The sequence below is a fragment of the Grammomys surdaster genome, unplaced genomic scaffold (genome assembly GCF_004785775.1).
Source record: "Grammomys surdaster isolate TR1022 unplaced genomic scaffold, NIH_TR_1.0 125690, whole genome shotgun sequence".
NCBI classification, from domain to species: domain Eukaryota; kingdom Metazoa; phylum Chordata; class Mammalia; order Rodentia; family Muridae; genus Grammomys; species Grammomys surdaster.
Genome location: NW_021620526.1, coordinates 2,268,129 through 2,288,657, shown reverse-complemented (window position 1 = coordinate 2,288,657; position 20,529 = coordinate 2,268,129). Strand labels below are relative to the sequence as shown.

The 20,529-nt window shown below is 39.2% G+C and overlaps 1 long non-coding RNA gene across 1 annotated transcript in view; it reads left to right on the top strand.

Moving 5' to 3' along the window:
- Positions 1-20,529, top strand: part of LOC114639237 — a 47,755-nt gene that overhangs the window by 11,323 nt on the left and 15,903 nt on the right. Inside the window, exon 2 of the long non-coding RNA XR_003713981.1 lies at positions 12,450-12,514. This is a non-coding gene — a long non-coding RNA (uncharacterized LOC114639237). The remainder of the gene's footprint in view (positions 1-12,449; positions 12,515-20,529) is intronic.

Here is a 20,529-nt window from a genome sequence, read left to right as displayed (position 1 = left end):
CCATAATGGTAAGAGCTTTTAAGTAGCATCTTGTTCGTATCCCAGGGATTGAGGAACCACAAAGCTCAGGGTCATATAGATTTACCATAACTCAGAAGTTCCATTCCAGTGTCCCTAGTATGTCACCTAGGCTCCTTATCTAAAATGTGTACAGTCTCCCAAAATACTACTACCCGAGAAACAATCAAATGAGCTTTTGAGGGACAATTTATATTCAAAATATAAATAGTCCCCATCAAGAAGTGGTACTATAGAACATAATCTTTGATACAAGATTGTATAGATCAGACTCTATCCATTACATTTGTTGTTTTGCTATTTAGTAATTTATATGTCCCTAGTGAAGTTAACATTCTTATGCTGTGGTTTCCTCATCTGCAGCATGAGGTCAATAATAGTTTCTCTGTGGTGTAAGAACAAATATTCAAGAGACTGATATGCATGTAGATCTTGGAGTAAGACCTAGCAAGCAGAAAGTATTATGTGTAGTATTTGCTGTTAGAGTGACAAGAATGTGTTCTCATATTGCTTTATTTCTGTTCATGGCAGTGGAATGATCCTTATGAAATCTTTATACATAGTAAACACCTAATGTGACACCATTATTTGGAAATTGTGCTGTTATACTTAGTCTTGAATAAGCATTCATCATCTGTAATTTCTCACAGAACAATGTGAGCATCACTGTTTATTATTTATTTTTTATTGAAAATAAATTATTCTCTTATATAATGCATCCTGACTATAGTTCCCCCCCCCATATTTCTCTCAGCTCCCTCTCCTCTATCCCCAGATCTATTCCCAGTTTGTTTCCTCTTAGGAAAAGAGCAGGTGTCCAAGAGATGACAGTCAAACAAGACAAAACAAGAAACACAAAAGGCAAGGCAAAAGCCCCATATCAAAGCTGAACAAGGCAACCTAATAAGAAGAGAAGAGTCCCAAGAGCAGGCACAAGAGTGAGCTTCTCTGATAACAACTGGACAAGACACTGATCTATGAATATAGCAGAATGTCATTAGGAATAATTTCATTGATTTTTTTCAATCCTCTGTGGTTCTACCCAAGGTCTCTGGGTTCCCCCTTTAACACTTCCTTAATGCAATGGGAATTAAGTATATACATTTCCAGGAGTGTTAGTAAATACACCCAAATAAAGAACTCTAAAATGGCAGTAAGACCTTAATTGAGAACTGAAGACAACAATCAAAATTAGTGCTATATGCAGATTTGGAAGCAAAGACAGAGAAGTTATACTAGTAAGGAGTAGCCTTGGAGATGAAATGGGTGTATTTGACATGCAGAGGCTTAAACACTGATCCCCTCCCCCATGCTATTCATTTCAGGTGAGAGAAGACAATTTAAGTGAAGAGGGGAGGTTCTCATTTAGGATAGATAACACATTTAGCAGTACAATCAGGACTAGAATCTAGCTCTTTGAAATTCATATCCTCTGCTTCACTATTTGTATCTGCATTTTGCATTTATAAAACCATACAGAATTAGATTTGTCATTGGTTCAATAGTGGCAAGACTATCTTGGGGTGGGGGGTTGACAATTAACTGCTTTCTGATTATATTTCTGATTGTATTTAGTTGAGAATACTTGTTCTTTCAGAGAACTTGGGTTTAGTTCCCTACCACCCACATGGTAACTTACAACCTTTTGCAAATCAAGTCCCCAAGAATTCAGTATCCTCTTCTGGTCTCTTGGGGTACCAGGCACACACATGTTGTTCATACATACACTCAGGCAAACCTCTCATACACATACAAATGAAAAATAAAATACATCTTTAAAAAAGGCATATGTATTGAGAGGTCACAGACCCTAAGGAGGAATATATTACTGATTTTTTAAAATGGACACAGACAGATTGCCTTCGAAGTATTTATGTTTATATCCATGACATATTACTGCTCTTAGCCTTGGTCAAAGAAACTTTTATTTGTAGTGGGTTATGGATGCATCTCTGGATTAACATAACTCATCGAAGTACTGAAAACAGGTGACTATTGAATGCTTTGCTCTAAATGGCACAAATCTTCCCATCTAAGGCTCATGGAACATTGTGGAAGAGTGGGGAGATTGTAAGAGCCAATGGGAAGGAGTGCTAGGAAATGATATAGTGACTTTGGGATATAACATGACTATTACAATCATGAACACATATCAGCTGTGGCAACCTGCCCAAGACCCACAGATCAGAACAAAAAAATAGAAAAGTAGAATGGGAAGCTAGTTGTGAAGAAGGAGTTTCAGCATGGGTAGGAGATTAATTACAGAAAGTAATAGGGTCAAATATGATAATACAATATTGATAAGCAGGGATAGATTTGAACACTAAGTTTGGTCTTTTAGCATTTGTGTCAATTGCAGACCAACACTGAGGAATTGAAACTGTGGACCTGATGAAATTCAAATAAATGTACTTTTACACTTTATCTTCTACAAAGATCACCATCTATCTTTTTAGTGCTGGCTAGCTCATGTCTTTCAATTCACATCTAAAGTGGTTAATTTTTCTTGATTTCTTTATTGTCTAAAAAGGCATCCTATTTGTCTATATTTTGGATGGGCTAACCCAAATTACCATAGACTTTGTGCTTGACAAATTAAGAGACAGAAATAAAAGAGGTCTGCCAGTGTGTGGTCCTTTGTTTGAATTTCCTTGAATGCAAACACAGGAGCAGAGTTTCTATAGAGCAGCTGATCTCCTCATTTTTGATTTTGCTGAGGCAGGTAGTTGACCTCCTTGAGGAAGTCTGGGTTTTCTCTGTCTTGGGAAATTACTGATAACATCAGACCCAGAAGGAGGTGAATAAGTGGAAAAAGAAAAAATCATATAAGCAATGCCAACATTCAGATTTTCAACCCCACCCAATTCTTCCCCAGCTCTCCTTTCTGCTGCTGCTTGCTTCCCAGGAAACAGAAACAATAGGCTACTGATTGAACTTAGGTCTAAACTTCAGGCAATTAAAAATAGAGGAAGTAAAGCATAGTTAGAGTTAGAATCCAAGCCCATATGTTTTCATTAGGAGGCATAGTCTGCGCACTTCATGTTTTAAAGGCAGCCCTGGTTCTAAAGGCAAACTTCGAAGCCAGTTCATTTTGGTAATCATTCTACTGTTCAAAATTTCTAGCTTGTCTTTGGGGAGTTAATCTCTTTCAAAAAATGTGCAAAGGTCTTACAGTAAAGAAAAGGAAAAACTTGCTAATTCTAACTGGATTGGGCTCATACCATGAGAGCTGGAAAACCCAGAGATCTTGAAATTAAGGGAGAACCATTGAACAGCTGCACTTTGTGGTAGGAAATAAAACAAAAATAATTGTTTCTTTCTGATTCCTTCCAGAGGACTATAAGTGGAGTGCACTTGTCTGTGTACCCCAGTGAGATTTCCAGAATAGGTACTGTTTTTCACATATAATTTTTGTTGTTTGATAATTTCAAGCATGCACACAATGTGTTTTAATCAAATCACTGCCTACTCAGTCTCTTTTACTATCCCACTCACCATTCACCACCTTTCAGTTTCCCTCTCAATCTCATATGGTCTTTCTTTTAATCCACTGAGTCCTCTTAGTGCTACCTGTATGCACATGTGACTGTAGGATGATCCCTCAAGGGCTGCACAGTAACTACTACCTGTGCTTTGTTTTCATCATTCTCTAATAGCCCCTGCTCCCGCCTTTCTCTCTAGAACTAATTCCTTTAGTTAGCAAACTTGTAATAATACTCGAGTAATTGCTGGGCACATTACCAACAGCACCACTGTTATGGACTACAGCATGTTCTACTTATTTATTGTTGTATAACCCACTCCCCTGAATTAGTCATTTAATGCATCAACCATTTATCAGTTCAGCTAAATCTCAGCCAGGTGATTCTCTTGATCACTTTAACCACTCAGAAGTACTCAGAAGGCTAATAGGTTAGTCTAGAGGGCTTGTCATACTGTCACTCATATCTCTGGTGCCTCGGCAGAGTTGAGTACAAGGCTGATCTGGTCTTATAAACCAGAACTACATGTGGCCTCACTAGCAGGGCAATCTCAGGCTTGTTGAACTTCTTGTTTAATGCATTTTATTTTTAATTGACAAGCAATAGTTGTACATATTTATGGGTTACAGTGTGACACTCTAATACATATTCACAATGTGTAATTGTCAGATCAGAGCAATTAGCATACAAATCACTTCACATATCATTTGTTTGTGTGGGGCATATTCAAAATGCTGTTTGTTCTTATGTGAAATGTAAAATGATGTCATATGCTAACTGATCAGTAATTACTTATAGTACTTCAGTCAAATCTAGCAATTGGTGTTGCTGGTCCATGTGTTGAAATTGCTCTCTTTCTCTCTTCTTTTTACTAATGCCTACTAACACTTGGAATTCAGTTCATGGAGTTCTTTCTCACTACAAACTCTTGACCATGTTAATCTCTGTTGGGTTTAAATTCCTTCCCTGATATACCCTTAGTCTTCTTTTGTCTTCCCTTACCTTCCTCATTTCTACATATATTTCATTGCAAACCTTGATTTACTTAATTTCATCATTTCTTCATCGATTATTGTAATCTTGATTTGTGTGATTTTCAATTTTTTCCCTTACCCCCAAAATGAGATTTATTGCTAAAATGACAGACATACCTATAGTTTTCTGCTACAAGGGCTGAGACGAGTCAAACTAATACAGTTGTTCCCATCCTCATAGCAAAAGATGATACTGAATCATTGTAAACACAGAGAGTATTAAAAAGAAAGGCTTGAGTCTGAGCTACACAGGTAATGATTGGGACTGTTTCATCTTTGTTGCCATTTTGAGGTCACATGTAAAATATTATCTTGATAAATGTTTAAAGATGAGTTAAGCCAGGCAGTGGTGGTGCACACTTTTAATCCTAGCACTTGGGAGGCAGAGGCAGGCAGATTTCTGAGGCCATCCTGGTCTGCAGAGTGAGTTCCAGGACAGCCAGGGCTACACAGAGAAACCCTGTCTCAAAAAACAAAACAAAACAAAACAAAAAAACTAAAGATGAGTTAATAATGACAGTATATTTGTTGAAAATTTATGTGGTTTTTGTCAGAGGAATGTAATTTCTCTTATTTTTATGATCTCTCTTTCTATCAGATTCTACCAGGCTGGAACATGATATGTTCTACTAGAAATAGTGGAGTGGGGCTGGAAAAATAGCTTAGCAGTTAAGAATATTGGTTTCTTTGCAAAAGGATACTGGTTTTGTTCCCAGTACATGGTGGTTTGCAACCAAGTTTAATTCCAATTCTAGCCAATATGAAACCTTCTGGACTCCATGGGCAACAGGCACTTATGTATTACACAGATATACACACAGGCAAAACATCCATAAACATGTTTTTTTTAAAAAAAGAAATAGTGAAGAGGCAAATCATAATTGCACAGTCAGTCCATGCCCTTTGCTTGCAGACAAATCATGCTAGGCTCTGCTAATCTCTAGATCAGTTTACCATCTGCAGAGATGAAATGTTGCCTCCTCGTACTTGTTAATCTTTGATTTCATCTATCACAACCCTGGTGATAGATGCACTGCAATTTCCTGCCGTCATATTTAATCCTTTGGAATAATTTCTGGCTGTACTTGATTGTGGTGGTTGTGCAGACACATCTTGCCTGCCATTGTGTTCTGATGAATTTGGGTGGGAGCATATCTTTTTAGTATAGCCTCCTTATAATATTGTATTTCTCTAAATATGATTTCTACATTTTAGGTTCTTAGAACAACAATATTAAAACGGTCTTTGGAATCATAAATTATTGACTTTTAAAGGACTCTACTTGCTGGCTTTATAATTCTGAGTCTAATTTTCTCATCTGTGAAAATGGGAATAATAATCATGACCTCGTAAGGTCATTCAAAGCAGAGCACCTACCAAGTAACTGCTGAAAAAATAGTAGTTCACTCCAGTGTCTTGGTGCAGTGTGCTGACTTCTGAATTACAGAAGAAATCATTTTATAGTACTGTGTTCTATAGGAACATATGAGCCTGAAGCACACTCCCCTCTTACAGTTCCCTACCTTAATTTTCTCATCCCTTCTCCTCGGCCAAATATATTTTGCTAGATAATTTTTAAATCAAAAGTTATTCTCTTTGCCCTAGTCTATGGTTTACATTTCCCCAGGTGGGAATTATTTATTCACAAGCCTGGCTTTGACAACACTCTTACCAGAGTGGCTGGATTTTGGTCACATGGTCTCCCAGTTGCCTCATCTGGAGAATGCAGACTCAGTGGCCTCTGTTACAGTGGCTTCACTTTAGTTTTAATCCTATTTTTCAAATTTGTTTGTTCTATTTTCTTTTCTCCTTGTAACCCTATTTTGGTATCAAGATAAAAGGAAGGTATAAAGAAGTGAGACAGTATTTTAGAGGCAATCGATATTTTTTTTTGTAGAAGTTGTATTTATGTTAGCCTGAGCAGTACAATCTTAATTAGGGTTTCTATTGCTGTGATGAAGCACTATGACCAAAAGCAACTTGGGGAAGAAAAAGTTTATTTGATTTATGCATCTACATCACAGTTAATCAATGAAAGGTAGTCAGGACAGGAACTCAAACAAAGCAGGAACCCTGAGGCAGGATCTGATGCAGAGGCAATGTAGGATTACTGCTTACTTTCTTGTTCAGCTTGCTTTCTTAGAGCACCTAGGACCACCATCCTAGTGGTGGCCACACCCACAATGGGCTGGTTCCTCTCTTGTCAATTACTAATTAAGAAAATGCCTTATAGGCATACTTACAGCTAGATGTTATGGAGGCATTTTCTTTTTATTTCTAATTTTTTATTGGTTACTTTATTTATTTACATTTCAAGTGTTATTCCTCTTCCCAGTTTCCCCTCCACAAACCCCCTATCCTCTCCTCCCTCCCCTGCCTCTATAAGGGTGCTCCTCCACCTGCCCATGCACTCCTGCCTCCTAGCATTCCCCTATGCTGGGGCATCAAGCCTCCACAGGACCAAGGGCCTCCTTTCTCATTGATGCCAGATAAGGCCTTCCTCTGCTATATATGTGGCTAGACCCATGGACTCCTGTGTACTCTTTGGTTGGTGGTTTACTCCTTGGGAGCTGTGAGGGGTCGGGTTGGTTGATATTGTTGTTCTTCCTATGAGACTGAAAACCCCTTCAGCTCCTACAGTCCTTGCACTAATTTCTCCATTGGGGTCCCCGTACTCAGTCCAATGTTTGGCTGTGTACATCCATATCTGTATTTGTCTGGCTCTGGCAGAGCCTCTCATGGGACAGCTATACCAGGCTCCTGTCAGCAAGCACTTCTTGGCATCAGCAATAGTGTCTGGTTTGGTGTCTGCAGATGGGATGGATCCCCAGGTGGGGCAGTCTCTGGATGACCTTTCCTTCAGTTTCTGCTCCACTTTTTGTCCCTGAATTTCCTTTTGACAGGAAGAATTCTGGATTAATATTTTTGAGGTGGGTGGATGGCCCCATCCCTCAACTGGGGGCAATGCCTATCCACTGGATATGGTCTCTACAGGTTCTCTCTCCCCTTTGTTGGGTATTTCTGCTAAAGTCCTCCCTGTTGGATCCTGGGAACCTCTTGGGTCCCTGGCATCTGGGACTTTCTAGTTGCTATCCCCCATTCCTCCTCCCCAATTGCTACACACCTACTTTCAAATTCCTGACCTTCTGTACTTCTCCCCCATCTCATCCTATATCTGAACTGGCCCCCCTTTTGCCCTACCCTCCTCACTCCCTCCCAGATCACCCTCTCCCTCTACTTCCCAGAGATTATTCTCTTCCCCTTACTGAGTAGGACTGTAGCATCCACACTTTAGTGTGATCTTCTTTCTTCTTGGTTTTCATATGGTCTGTGAGCTGTATCATGGGTATTCCAAACTTCTTTTTGGCTAATGTCCACTTATCAGTGAGTGCATACCAATGTGTGTTCTTTTGTGATTGTGTTACCTCACTAATATTTTTTTCTCTCAGATGACTATTCTGTTTCTGTCTACCATTCTTCTCCCTTGTTCTTGATTAAATAGCAGTGGTCATTAGATTTCACGATTTATCTCTACTCATAGAGATTCTATTTCAATATGTAGTATCAGATATGTACTTTAATATGCACCACACAAACGATCATTATGCTTTGGGATCCAGGAGAATCTGGATTTACCTTGCTTAAATAGTAGTCCAATATTGACTTGGTAGTTTCCTGTTTTATTTTTTTTTTTAAAAAAGGTCATTGTCAGTTAAAAAGTTCTTAAATCACAGTCATAGAGCTATAGTAGGATGGTCTACTGGTATAACAAATGGGTTGTCACTTTTGACTCTTTTTGATATTTCACTTCCTAGTTACCCCTTTGACACCCCACCATCCCATATCTGACTTCCCCCTCCCTTTTGCCTGTTTGAGAGTGTTCCTGCCCCACCTACACTCTCCCACCACTCCAGCATCCTTCTACTCTAGGGCATCAAACCTCTCAGGACCAAGGGCCTCCCCTCTCCTTGCTGTCGGGCAAGATCATCCTCTGCTACATACGTATCTGGAGCCAAAAATCCCTTTAGGTACACTCCTTGGTTGGTGGTCTGGTCTCTGGGAGAACTGTGTGATCAGGCCAGCCTATGTTGTTGTTCCAATGGGGTTGCAATCCTCCTCTGCTCCTCCAGTCCTTCTACCAGCTCCCCCACCAGGTTCTCTGAGTTCAGCCTGATGGTTGGCTCCAAGCATCTGCCTCTGTATTGGTCAGTTGCTAGCCTCCCCAGGAACTGCCACACTTGGTTCCTGTCAGCAAGCACCTCTTGACCATGCATCAGTGTTGGGTTTGGTGTCTGCAAACATGATGAATTCCCAGGTGGGGCCATTCCCAGTGGCCCTCCCTTCAGTCTCTGTTTCATTTTTTTTTTGTCCCTGTTCTTCCTTTGGACAGAAACATTTCTGAGTTAAAAAAAATCTTTGAGATGGGTGGGTAGTTCCATCCCTCAACCAGGGGCTGTGCCTACCTACTGGATGGAGGTGGTCTGAGGAATCAACATCCTTAGTCATCAGGGAAATGCAAATCAAAACAACCCTGAGATTCTACCTTACAACAATCAGAATGGCTAAGTTCAAAAACGCAGGTGACAGCAGATGTTGGCGAGGTTGTGGAGAAAGAGGAACATGCCTCTAATATTGGCAAGATTGCAAACTGGTACAACCACTCTGGAAATCAGTCTGTCATTCCTCAGAAAATTGGACATAGTATTACTTGAGGACACACCTATACCACTCCTAGGCATATACCCAAAAGATGTTCAAACATGTAACAAGGAAACATGCTCCACTATATTCATAGCAGCCTTATTTATAATAAACAGAAGCTGGAAAGAACCCAGATGTCCCTCAACAGAGGAATGGATACAGAAAAATGTGGTACATTTACACAATGGAATACTACTCAGCTATTAAAAATAATGACTTCATGAAATTCACAGGCAAATGAATGGGACTAGAAAATATCATCCTGAGTGAGGTAACCCAGACACAAAAGAACACACATGGTATGCACTCACTAATAAGTGGCTATTAGCCCAAAAGCTCACAATGCATATGATACAACTTACAGACCATATGGAGCATAGCAAGAAGGAAGATCAGGGGATGGATACTTCAGTCCCCATTGAGGGGGTAACAGGAAAATTGTGGGAGATGGAAGGAAAGTGGGACAAGGGAGGGAGAAAGGAAGAGGAGGAGGAAATAAGGGTGGCAGTATCAAAATCTGGAGGAGAGGTGAGAGAGGTACAGAGGGTCAAGAAATCAAATAAAGATAGGTAGTAAGCATAGCCACTCAAGGTGTCCCAGAAACTAGATAAGCATGAGGCTCCCAGGACCCAAGGAGATTGGCTTTAGCCATAATTCGCAGAGAAGGGAGAGATAGAACCCATGAAGACTTTTGGCTCTTTTGATGGAACCATTCTTTGCTCTAGGGGCTACTTTTCTCATGTAATGAAAGATGTGAAACATCCTTGGTTCTCATCAACTAGATAAGCACCCCTCAGTTTAATGACCAACAAAACATTCACCTTATAAATTTCCTAATGTCTCCTAAGGGGCAATACCACACCTGTTCAGGGCCATTTATAAGTCTTAAATTTTAAGTGAGGGAAATGGGCCATGGAGATTCCCAATCTCTCATTGGGTTCCCCTTGAAGTAATAGACTCTGAAATCAGATTTTATCCATCCTAGGTTTCTGTAACTGAGTTTAGGAACCTAAATATAGGTCTATCTATCTACCTATTGGAGTGGACATCTTTATTAAAAAGGAAAGAGACCATCAGTACATTAAAACTATATGAAAGACAACTCCCAGATATTCATTGAATTAAATTGAACCATATAATTCTTCGTCTGTAGCTTCTTTAAGATAAGTAGGTTTCAGGTTCTCTCCTAAGGAGATAACCATTTCTCAAGAGTGGCTGGATTGTTTACTTATATTACACTTTGAGGCAAAAAAAAAATTAGCTCATTAACATATTCCTGGTATTTCAAGAATATACTTCTGGGCTATGCACCTAACTTGAATGTGTTTTTCTGCTTCTTGGCTTATCCTCAGTTTTTAGGATGCTACCAGGTACACAGGTAGGCAACAAATATTTAAGGTTAAAGGAATGATAACCTGATGAATAACAGCTCATTTACTTTCCTCAGACAAGAATAAACAAAACAACTGTTTTCAACATTTATATCTCCTTAGAGAATTAATGAGAAAATATGAGTTTTAAAAGACTAGCTAAAGGACCAGGGTGGTAGTTCCATAGAAGAGTACATCTCCAGAATATACAAGGCCCTGATATTAGTCCCTTGTGTCATAAGAGAAAAGAATACCAAGTATCCCCACAGAATATTTCCTTTTAGTGCTCAAAATATTTCCTTTTGTTGATAAGGAAAGAGTAGATAAATGTGTCTTTTTATGCCTACAGAGACCAATGCTGTTAGGTGGACTGAAGCTCTCAGGGCAGGCTGCTGGGGCTAGTGCCCCCTGAACTGACCTGTCCTCAGTTCTCTGTTCAGCTGTACTAATAGTGATATGGGAAAAAAACCACTGATGGATTGTGATGAGAATCACAGATATCAGGGAACTGGGCATCACCTCACAGATTCTGGACCCCTCGGTTTGCAACTGGACTCTAAATATAAGAAGATGAAATATAATAAAGAAAAGAATGGTGCCCTTTAAACCTCAATGAGTCATACAAAGATGTATTTATTTAATAACATCAACTGTGCAAAAGTCTTCAGTATTTGAATTGATGAGAAGGCTAACAGTGTTCAACAAATTGATATTGCTTTTCCAAAGGAGTAATGTGACCTCAAATCACCTTATTGAAGTCTAAAGTACAGGAGACAGCATTCAAATACCTTCAATACAAGCAAGGTACCTACATGAACCAGATTCTATTCAGAAAATGAGCTAGAGGTTGAAGGCTCTGTAACTCAGTCATATGGGGAATAATGAAAATAACTGGACATAATTCACATGGGTAAGAGAGGAGTCTCTGTTCAGTTTTGGTGACTTACAAAGATTTTAAGGACTAACAGATGTGGCAAAGAAGAGCCTGGTTCTGTACATCCCTTGAGAATAAAATAAAGACCAATGGATGGAAATGGCTATAATCAGATGAATGGCTCAACAGCAGGGAATACTTTCTAATGACTCTATTCCATCAAGCATTGTGGTGGGCTATTTCTTTAGTGAACTTCTCATGACTGGGATAGCTCAAGCGACTGATTGATAACATAGCAGGAAAGTCATAGAGGAGATTTAACTACATAAAGTTGACCCTCATTACTCTTAAGATATCATTAATGCCTACATACAGCTGTGTGGGTTTTACACATTTAAAGTGACAAGTAAATCATATTTCATGTTAGCATTCATGTATGCTATATATATTCATACATACTATATCTGTCACTATGATGAGGTTAAGTCATTATTTAGGATATCAGTGATCATTGTTATTTAATTTTTAAAAGTGTTTTTTATTTGTGGGGACAGATTCACTATTCAGCATTGCCTGCTCTGAAACACACTATTCTGTTTAACTGTGAAATGTATTTAGAAATTTATAGAATTAGATAAGAAGGTGCTTATGAGTCTTGAATTTATCTCCACAGCACTTTTGCCACATTGACCAAAACTGTACATCTCTTGAGTTTTAAATTGAATGAATATCAAGGGTATAATTCCTCATTATTGAAAAGACTTTGAACACTGAGCTTCTGACAAACATGGGAACAACATGGAAAGTTTGAAAAGCCATTCATGAATAAGAGTGGAAATATTGGTCAATAATGCTTGTTATTATGTGATAAAACACTGATCTCATATGATCATATTATTGTATACTCAGTCTAAATAGAAACTCAAAATGACTGCATTCATCCTGATAATATTTACACTGGCCTTTTCAGGTCCTGAAAATGAGAAGTTGTTACTAGGATTCCAGGCTACCAGAGAGATGATACATCTTCTACAGGTAATTCGTGGTTAAAAATAGAGTCTTCTATATCAGGGACTGTGACGCGCGCGTGTAGTGTCTCGCCGGCAAGAACGCGCACACACACACACACACCCACACCAGAATCCTTCCTTAGAAACACGTTTATTTCCTTAAACCAAAATGGTGGCAGAAGACGGCCCCCAGCCCTGGGAAAGCCCCTATATACCCTAGAGCAGCGTATTCACCTCTGATTGGCTGTTTACTCGTAGCGCGCCAAACGCCGTGGGATGGGCTTTAACTTTGGCGGGCTTTTACCATGGCACATGCGCAATTTATTTGTTTACTAGGAAGAGTTATGGCTGACAGCACCACCTAGCGATGGCGGACTTTGCCAGCACCTGCCGCGGCTCCCAACAAGGGACTAGCCTCAACTTTTCCATACATACAAGGATGTCCTTGAACTGCTGATCCTCATCCTTCCAACTCCCAAGTTCTGGGATCCTAGTTTTTGTGGTGGAGAATATTGACCCCAGGATTTTGTGCCCAATAAGTTACTTTTCTGTTGCTGTGAGAAAAACCATGACCAAATGCAACTTAAGGGAAGAAATAGTTTATTTATCTTTTTCTTCTGGGTCACATCCATCATTGAGGGAAGTTACGGCAGGAAACTGAAGGCAAGAACCATGTAGTAGTGCTGCTTACAGGCTCTCTTTCTGGTTCATGCTTAGTTAGCCCATCTACTTAAGGATGGTGCCACCAACAGTGGGCTAGGTCCTCCCATATCAATCAGCAATCAAAGCAGTCTTTCATAGACATGATCACAGGTCAGTCTGATTTGTACAATTCCTTAGTTGAGGCTTCCTATTCCTGGATGACTCTAGGGTATGTCAAGTTGAAAATAAAAATTAACCTCCACATTAAGTGAAGCACCCTGCCAAATAATCTGTATTCCTAGCTCTTCAGAGGCCATTTTTAAGTAAAAAATAAAGACAAGAATCTCTAGATTTATATATTATGTGACCCTCCAAAAGGTTACATTAATACACATTTTATGTAAAACATGATCTGTATCAAAGTTTAAATGTACACTCCTATGTGTTCTTCTGCATTTCAAGTGTTGGGCTTCCAAATACACTCACTGAGACAAGCTGCTGACTCTATGTGAGGATGAACCAAGTCTGATTTTTCTGTGTGAATGCTACCAGAGCCAAGTAAAGACTCAGCATTGTGACCAAGTGAAAATCTTTATCCTTCTAAGTAGAGTCATTTATTATGGTTGTATCTGCCAGATCAGGGTGAGTTTTTTACAATGCATGAGCACTACAGTTCTTTCTCTAGAACTCAGTGCACATGGATTAGTCAGGGGTGTATCACTCTCCAAAGATTTCAGAGAAACCATGAACCATTTGTAGAATATGCTTCTATTAGTGATATACTGCAGTTCCTCTTAGAACTCCTCCTCCTCCTCCTCCCCTTCTTCCTCCTCCTTTTTTTAAATTCTTCTTCTTTTTGATATGATCTCAGATCAAGCTAATCTCAGGCTTGACATGTAGCCAAAGCTGGCTTTGAACTGTTGACTCTCCTGTTTCCACTTTTCAAGTTCTGTGTTTACAGGTATGTGCCCCCATACTCCATATGAGGTTGTCCTTAAGGAATTATCACCTAACAATTTGTGTGTATATGAATGGAATAAGCTCAGTGTGTATGTGAATGATTTTTGAAAGTACATTTAAGTTCTTGTTTTCCATAAAATGTGTACCAATAAAACATTGTAAATTTCAAGAGAGAAAATTATCACTGGGAGAAAGAATCATAGAAAATCCACTAAATGCCCTTTTAAAAATGAGCCTAGCTCTTCTTCCAATCCTGTAAGACAGCATGCCATTACAAATCCATGTCATCATTTATACTGTATTGATTTCATTGTCGTGACTTTGGAAATAGTGTTGTATACATTTGCGATAGCTCATAAATGTTCAGAGTAACATTTAGAAACCAACTCACTATTCAGAGACAAATAGAGACTATGGAGCAGGTACATTAGTGGGTAGAGTGTATAGACTAAGAAAACTGCTTAAATGTCTTTTGAACGTTAAGTAAAAGAATTTCTTAAATAATAGGCATTTGAAATTGAATTCCAAAGAGAAAAACTGTGTTGCTCAAAGTGATGACTCCATTGGAAGGCCTTAATTTTTTTTTAACTCACTAGTCCTGAAAAGATCAGTTTCTATAAGAATTGACAGACCAGCATCCAGCATACAAGGCAGCAGTATTTTCTGGGTGATAGGATCAGTGCTTTAGCACATGAGCACATGTGAGTCTTAGTTGCAGATCTGGAATTATGCATATCATTGTGTCAATACCTCAGGACTCATGGTTCCAATTGTATTGGTACCAGATGGGGAATCAATATGTTATCTAATCCAGACTAATTAAGGGGCTTTACTCCTAAGAGTGGGTAGGAGAGATGTGACCATTTTGTTCCTATTTTCTTCATCCTGAATTAAAAAAAACAAAGCAAAACTTGGCTGGAAGCAGCATTAGCTTTGCTGGCAGCTGCTGAACTCTAACTTAACCAAATGACATAGCTATAGCAACAGGGAAATACTGGAATTTTAAGATTAACATGCTAGTGAAACTTGCTAAATATAACGTAGTTTATGGTGAGGTGTATCTCATAGGTATTTCCTTTATTTTTCAAATGAATAAGTCAGGTTTTGGAAGGAAAATAAATTTATTATATATTGTGGCAGATGAAATTTCTCCATCCCTTGATTCATATCTATAAAGCATGCTTTGAAACCAAATGAGATAATTTGGCCTGATTGTCTAAGGCATGGATGGAAACTGGGCTGTCAGAAAGCCATCTACAGATTTGTGTGGGTGTGTTAGAATATTCACTTTTGGGATTTAGTGGAAAGAACACTGGCCTGGGAATCAGGAAACCCAATTACCAACCTCTATCATTAAACTGTTATGAGATTGTCAGTAAATATCTGGATTTTGTTGTTGTTGTTGCTGCTCTGTGTGTGTGTGTGTGTGTGTGTGTGTGTGTGTGTGTGTGTGTGAATCTGAAAAGCCTAGAGTTAAGATTCCTGTGGCTTCTTAGTGGCACACAATGGAATGAAATGAGAAGAAAAAAATGAATATTCTAGGATCTCTGATCTTAGAAGGAATAAAATAAACTTTTGGGGTAGCCATAGTTTCTTTTCCACTTGATCAGATATATAATAGAGTCTACTATTGGCTTTGTGGTCTTTAGATTCTCCATTCCCCATGGGCAGTAGTTCTATATAGATCTCAAAATTAGACCGATATCTCTATTATACCCCATCCAGCAAGGCTCTGATCCATATCCTGTGTTTAGACAAAAGAGATTTAATAGCAGGTATGCTCCTATTTAGAGGTCAAGACAAGAATCTCATGAATTTGAGGTCAACTTTATCTACAAAACACACACACTGGTACACATGCACACACACACACACACACAGAGAGAGAGAGAGAGAGAGAGAGAGAGAGAGAGAGAGAGAGAGAGAGAGAGAGGGAGAGGGAGAGGGAGAGGGAGAGGGAGAGAGAGAGAGGGAGAGAGAGAATATGAGAATGACAACAGACAGACAGACAGACAGACTAAGAAAATAAGAAATAGAAATTCTATCCTGGAAATGTCACTGATGAGGTGTAGCTACATGTTCTCAAGTTCTCTCCCTCAGCCGTAATAAATATATTCTTGCCACTTTTCTGTGACCAATTCCTTGTAGTTACCTCCACATTAAGAAACTCATGGTCTCCCAGTGATTCTTTCTCTTTTAGCGAGCCAGAGTCTTCTAAGAACCTGGGTACTTGCCTTGGCTCCATGCTTGGAGTGCATGTCTATTGAACATTGAGATTCTGTTGCTATTTTCAGTTTGGGAGCTTGGGTCTGACCATTTCCAGGATTCACTGAAGTAGCCCATCTGCTGAAACATCTGTGTGCAGCTTGTGGCTGGGACTTTAGGACACCTCATAGCCTCCAGGCCAATTTAGTTCTTAGCTTCTTGCTGCTGGTCCTCACTGCAGCTGCATCCTGTATCTACTGCTGCTTGTTGCTAAATCTTAAGGAGTGTTCACTCTGGATTATGCAGACACTCTTGTCACTCATATCTTGGGCTTTCTGATTGTGACTTTTAGCCTCTGTTTCTTACCTCTTACTAGAGAGACTTTCACATCAAATCCATTATATGCCTTCTTGGTATATGAGCTTTTTTTTCTAGGTAATTGTTACATTAATTCAGAGAAAATGTGATTGTTGTATCTAGAAACAGGTATCTGTGGTGGAATTAAAATAAATCTCGTTAGCTAAAGAAATATTCTCTTTATGGAACCAATCTTGGTGACATATGATATTCCGGGACTATGTTACAAAATAACCTGCTATGGACTTAATTCTGTCTGTCAAAATTCATGCACTGATACTTTAACTCCTAGCTTGACTAGATTTAATTATTTTTAATTGGATATTTTATTTATTTACAATACAGATGTCATCTCATTTCCCCATTTCCCTTCCCTAGAACCCCCTGTCCAATCGCCCTCCTCCTTTTTGCTTTTATACCATTTTAATTACATGAATGAATTAAGTTCAGTTTGAGGTTGAGGGTCTAACAATATGATAGATACAAATAGTTAAGGAACAAGTAAGTTAATAAACACAAATAGTCAAAGAACAAGCAAGGCATTACAAGCAATTCTGTGAAAATGCCCTTGATCACTCTTTCTAAGGGCTTACCAGGATGACCAAAGTATCTGAGCCTAATTCCCTGTCCTAGCCCAAAGTCATTTTCATGTCTGAAGCCTACTTCCTTGTTCTAGCCTAAAATATATATTCCTTCCTGAAATTACTTCTTTGTTCTAAACTAAGATTTAGATTCCTACCTGAAATTACTTCTTTGTTTTACCCTAATGTCAGATTCCTGCCTGAAGACTACTTGCTTGTCCTTGGCCAATGTCCTATTCCTGCCAAGCAGCACATTTCCTTGTCCTTGGCCCATGTCAGATACTTGCCAAGCAGCCTCAAAGACTCTCTGCCTCTCCCCCTTTTTTTATTTCATTGACAAGACTGAGACTGTCTTAGTTTGTTCTGACAAGAATGCCTTCCTTACCCATCATGGAATATGCATTATCAAAAGCAATGCCCTTCTGTCTTAGGTTGGTAAGGCTCTGTGCAGAATCTTACCAGTCCTTGGCTTGCTAGCCTGTTAATTTAATAAGTCTATCTGGGGAGTTCATTTTCAGGTTCAAGCCTGTACTTTGGCTGCCAACATGTTGATGTTGTTAAAAGAAAAGCTTTAACATAATGGGCAGGAATAAAGGTATTCCCAGGACAAAAGTATTCCAGGCTAGCATGATCAAGCTATATATGTCATTCTTGAAGCTTGACAAAAATAGAAATACTGACCTCAGGCCATGGGCAATTTTATCTGCCATATACACTGTATCAGCACTCAGCAGAGTAGCATTCTTGAAATTTATAAGCTCCCTATTTATCATTAAAACATCCAGAGAGGTGTTAGAATTATGTCAAATACACTGCAAGTGTCTTTAAACTTCTTCCTAATTATAATGACTACCACTGTAAATTTTAGAACTAACATGAATCCAATAGTATTTGGCATGCACACATGATGGCTCCTTACCCTTAAACTCTGACCCTCTTTCCAATAATTTGAATAGCATGAAGAACATCAATCCATTATACCCTCTTGTATATTCAACACATTAGTAGCTTTTTTTTTGCTAAAGGATTAACAAAAGTAGCTGTCTTAACTTCTTGTGTCACAGCAATTGCAGAAGCAGTGGTGCTAGCAATTAATGTAATTAAAGCTGTTATACCAGCAATAATCAAGCCCACTACCCTCTTGCTTCTGCTTAAATCCTGGCTCATTTCTTCCAGTACTTGCAAGCTATTTTTAGAATACCAAGGTTCTGTGATACTCAGGGCAATAAAACAAAAGCCGATTGATAAACCTCTGTAACTGGCATGCCAGATTTCGAAACACTAGCACGATTAGAAGATGTACAACCAATGCAACTTGCATTAAATACTGTAGAAGAAACAAAAGTATTTTTAAGTTGACAATTAAAAGAGCCTTAACACATGTGCTACCACCTGTTTGAAATCCAGATCCTGCCCCAACTTTATCACTTGCTAACATGACATCATAGAAAACTGCAGCTTGCTTCCAAGTATGCCTCTGAAAATGTCCAGAACCACAATTCCAAATGAAGACTGTTATTTCCAACATTGGATTTATTTCTAGAACAGTCCATGATTGAGTCTGAATAACTGATAACATTTAAGAACAGTGCAAGAGTTATAACTTCTCTTTTTTGATTCTCTGTTCCACAAGGTCTAAGAACTTGAGGCAAGGCAGTTTTTCCCATCAGGGGTATAGGTAAGCAATGGTGGGTCAGGAACGTATGTCCAATACAGCTTACCAATCTCCATTGTCAGGGAACTCAGCAAGCTCACAGGTCAGCATCATTCTTTGTCCTGGCATCAGCATGTCACACCTGTCACTCTGGCAGCCACCAGGCTCCTTCAGCATCCTGCAGAAAAAAACACAAACATGCCTTCTTCCCCATATTAGATACTTGATTGGAATCATGCCATATGCCAGCAAATGTATTCTTCCTTTTCAACTAAGCATAAGTATGCCTAGTTGTAGAGTGCCATAGACACTCAGCAGAAAGTTCCTCAGCATCCAAATCTTTTTAAAAAATATGTGAAATAAAAAATAGAAAGAACATGATTTAACAAATTTGTGGTGAACAGAGATGTATCTCCCCCTTTTTTTATTTTATGAAGATATTGTTTTAAACTTCCATGGGCCTGTTCCACAGTCTCTTGTCCTTTACAATTATAAGGAATCCCAGTAATATGGGTAATGTTAAATTGCTACTTAAAAGTCTCAAGTGTTCAACTGCTATAGCTAGTTCCATTATCTTTGGGGGGGGGAATTGGTTGTTTTTGCTTTTGTTTGTTTTGATTTTTTTATTGGGTAATTTATTTATTTACATTTCAGATGTTACCAGCTTTCCCCATTCCTCCCCCTCCCAGAAACCCCATATCCCATCCTTCGTCCTCCTATTCTTATGGAGGTGTACCCCCACCCATCTACCCACTCTCCCCTCCCTGCCTTGAAATTCCCCCTCTCTGGAGCATTCAGCCTTCAAGGAACCAAGGCTCTCCTCTCCCACTGATGCCCAACAAGTTCATCTTCCTCTACAAATACAGCTAGAGACATGGGTCCCTCCATGTGTTCTCCCAGGCTAGCTGTTTAGACCCTGGGAGCTCTGGTTGGTTGATATTGTTGCTCTCCCCATGGGGCCTCAAGCCTCTCCAACTCCTTCAGTCTTCTCTCTAACTCCTCCACTGGGGACTCTGTGATCAGTTTAATGTTTAGCTGTGAGTTTCTGCCTCTGTATATGTCAGGCTCTTCCAGTGCATCTCAGGAGACAGGTATAGCAGGCTCCTGTCACCATGCACTTCCCAGAATCCACAACAGTGTTTGCATAAGTTGATTGCATCTGGAAGGGATCTCCATGTGTGCCAGTCTCTGTATGGTCCCTCCTCCAGTTTCTGCCCCACACATTGTCTCATATGTTCTCCTGTGAGTATTTTGTTTCTCCTTCTAAGAAGGACCGAAGCACCCACACTTTGGTCTTTCTTTTTCTTGGGCTTCATGTGATCTGTGAGTTATGTCTTGGGTATTGTAAGATTTTTGGCTAATATCCACTTATCAATGAGTGAACACCATGTGTATTCTTTTGTGATTGAGTTACCTCAGTCAGGATGATATTTTCTAGTTCCATCCATTTACCTAAGAATTTCTCGAATTCATTGTTTTTAATAGCTGAGTAATATTCCATTGTGTAAATGTACCACATTTTTTGTATCCATTCCTCAGTTGAAGGACATCTTGGTTCTTTCCAGCTTCTGGCTATTATAAATAAGGCTGCTATGAACATAGTTGGACATGTGTCCTTGCTATATGTTGGTGCATCTTTTT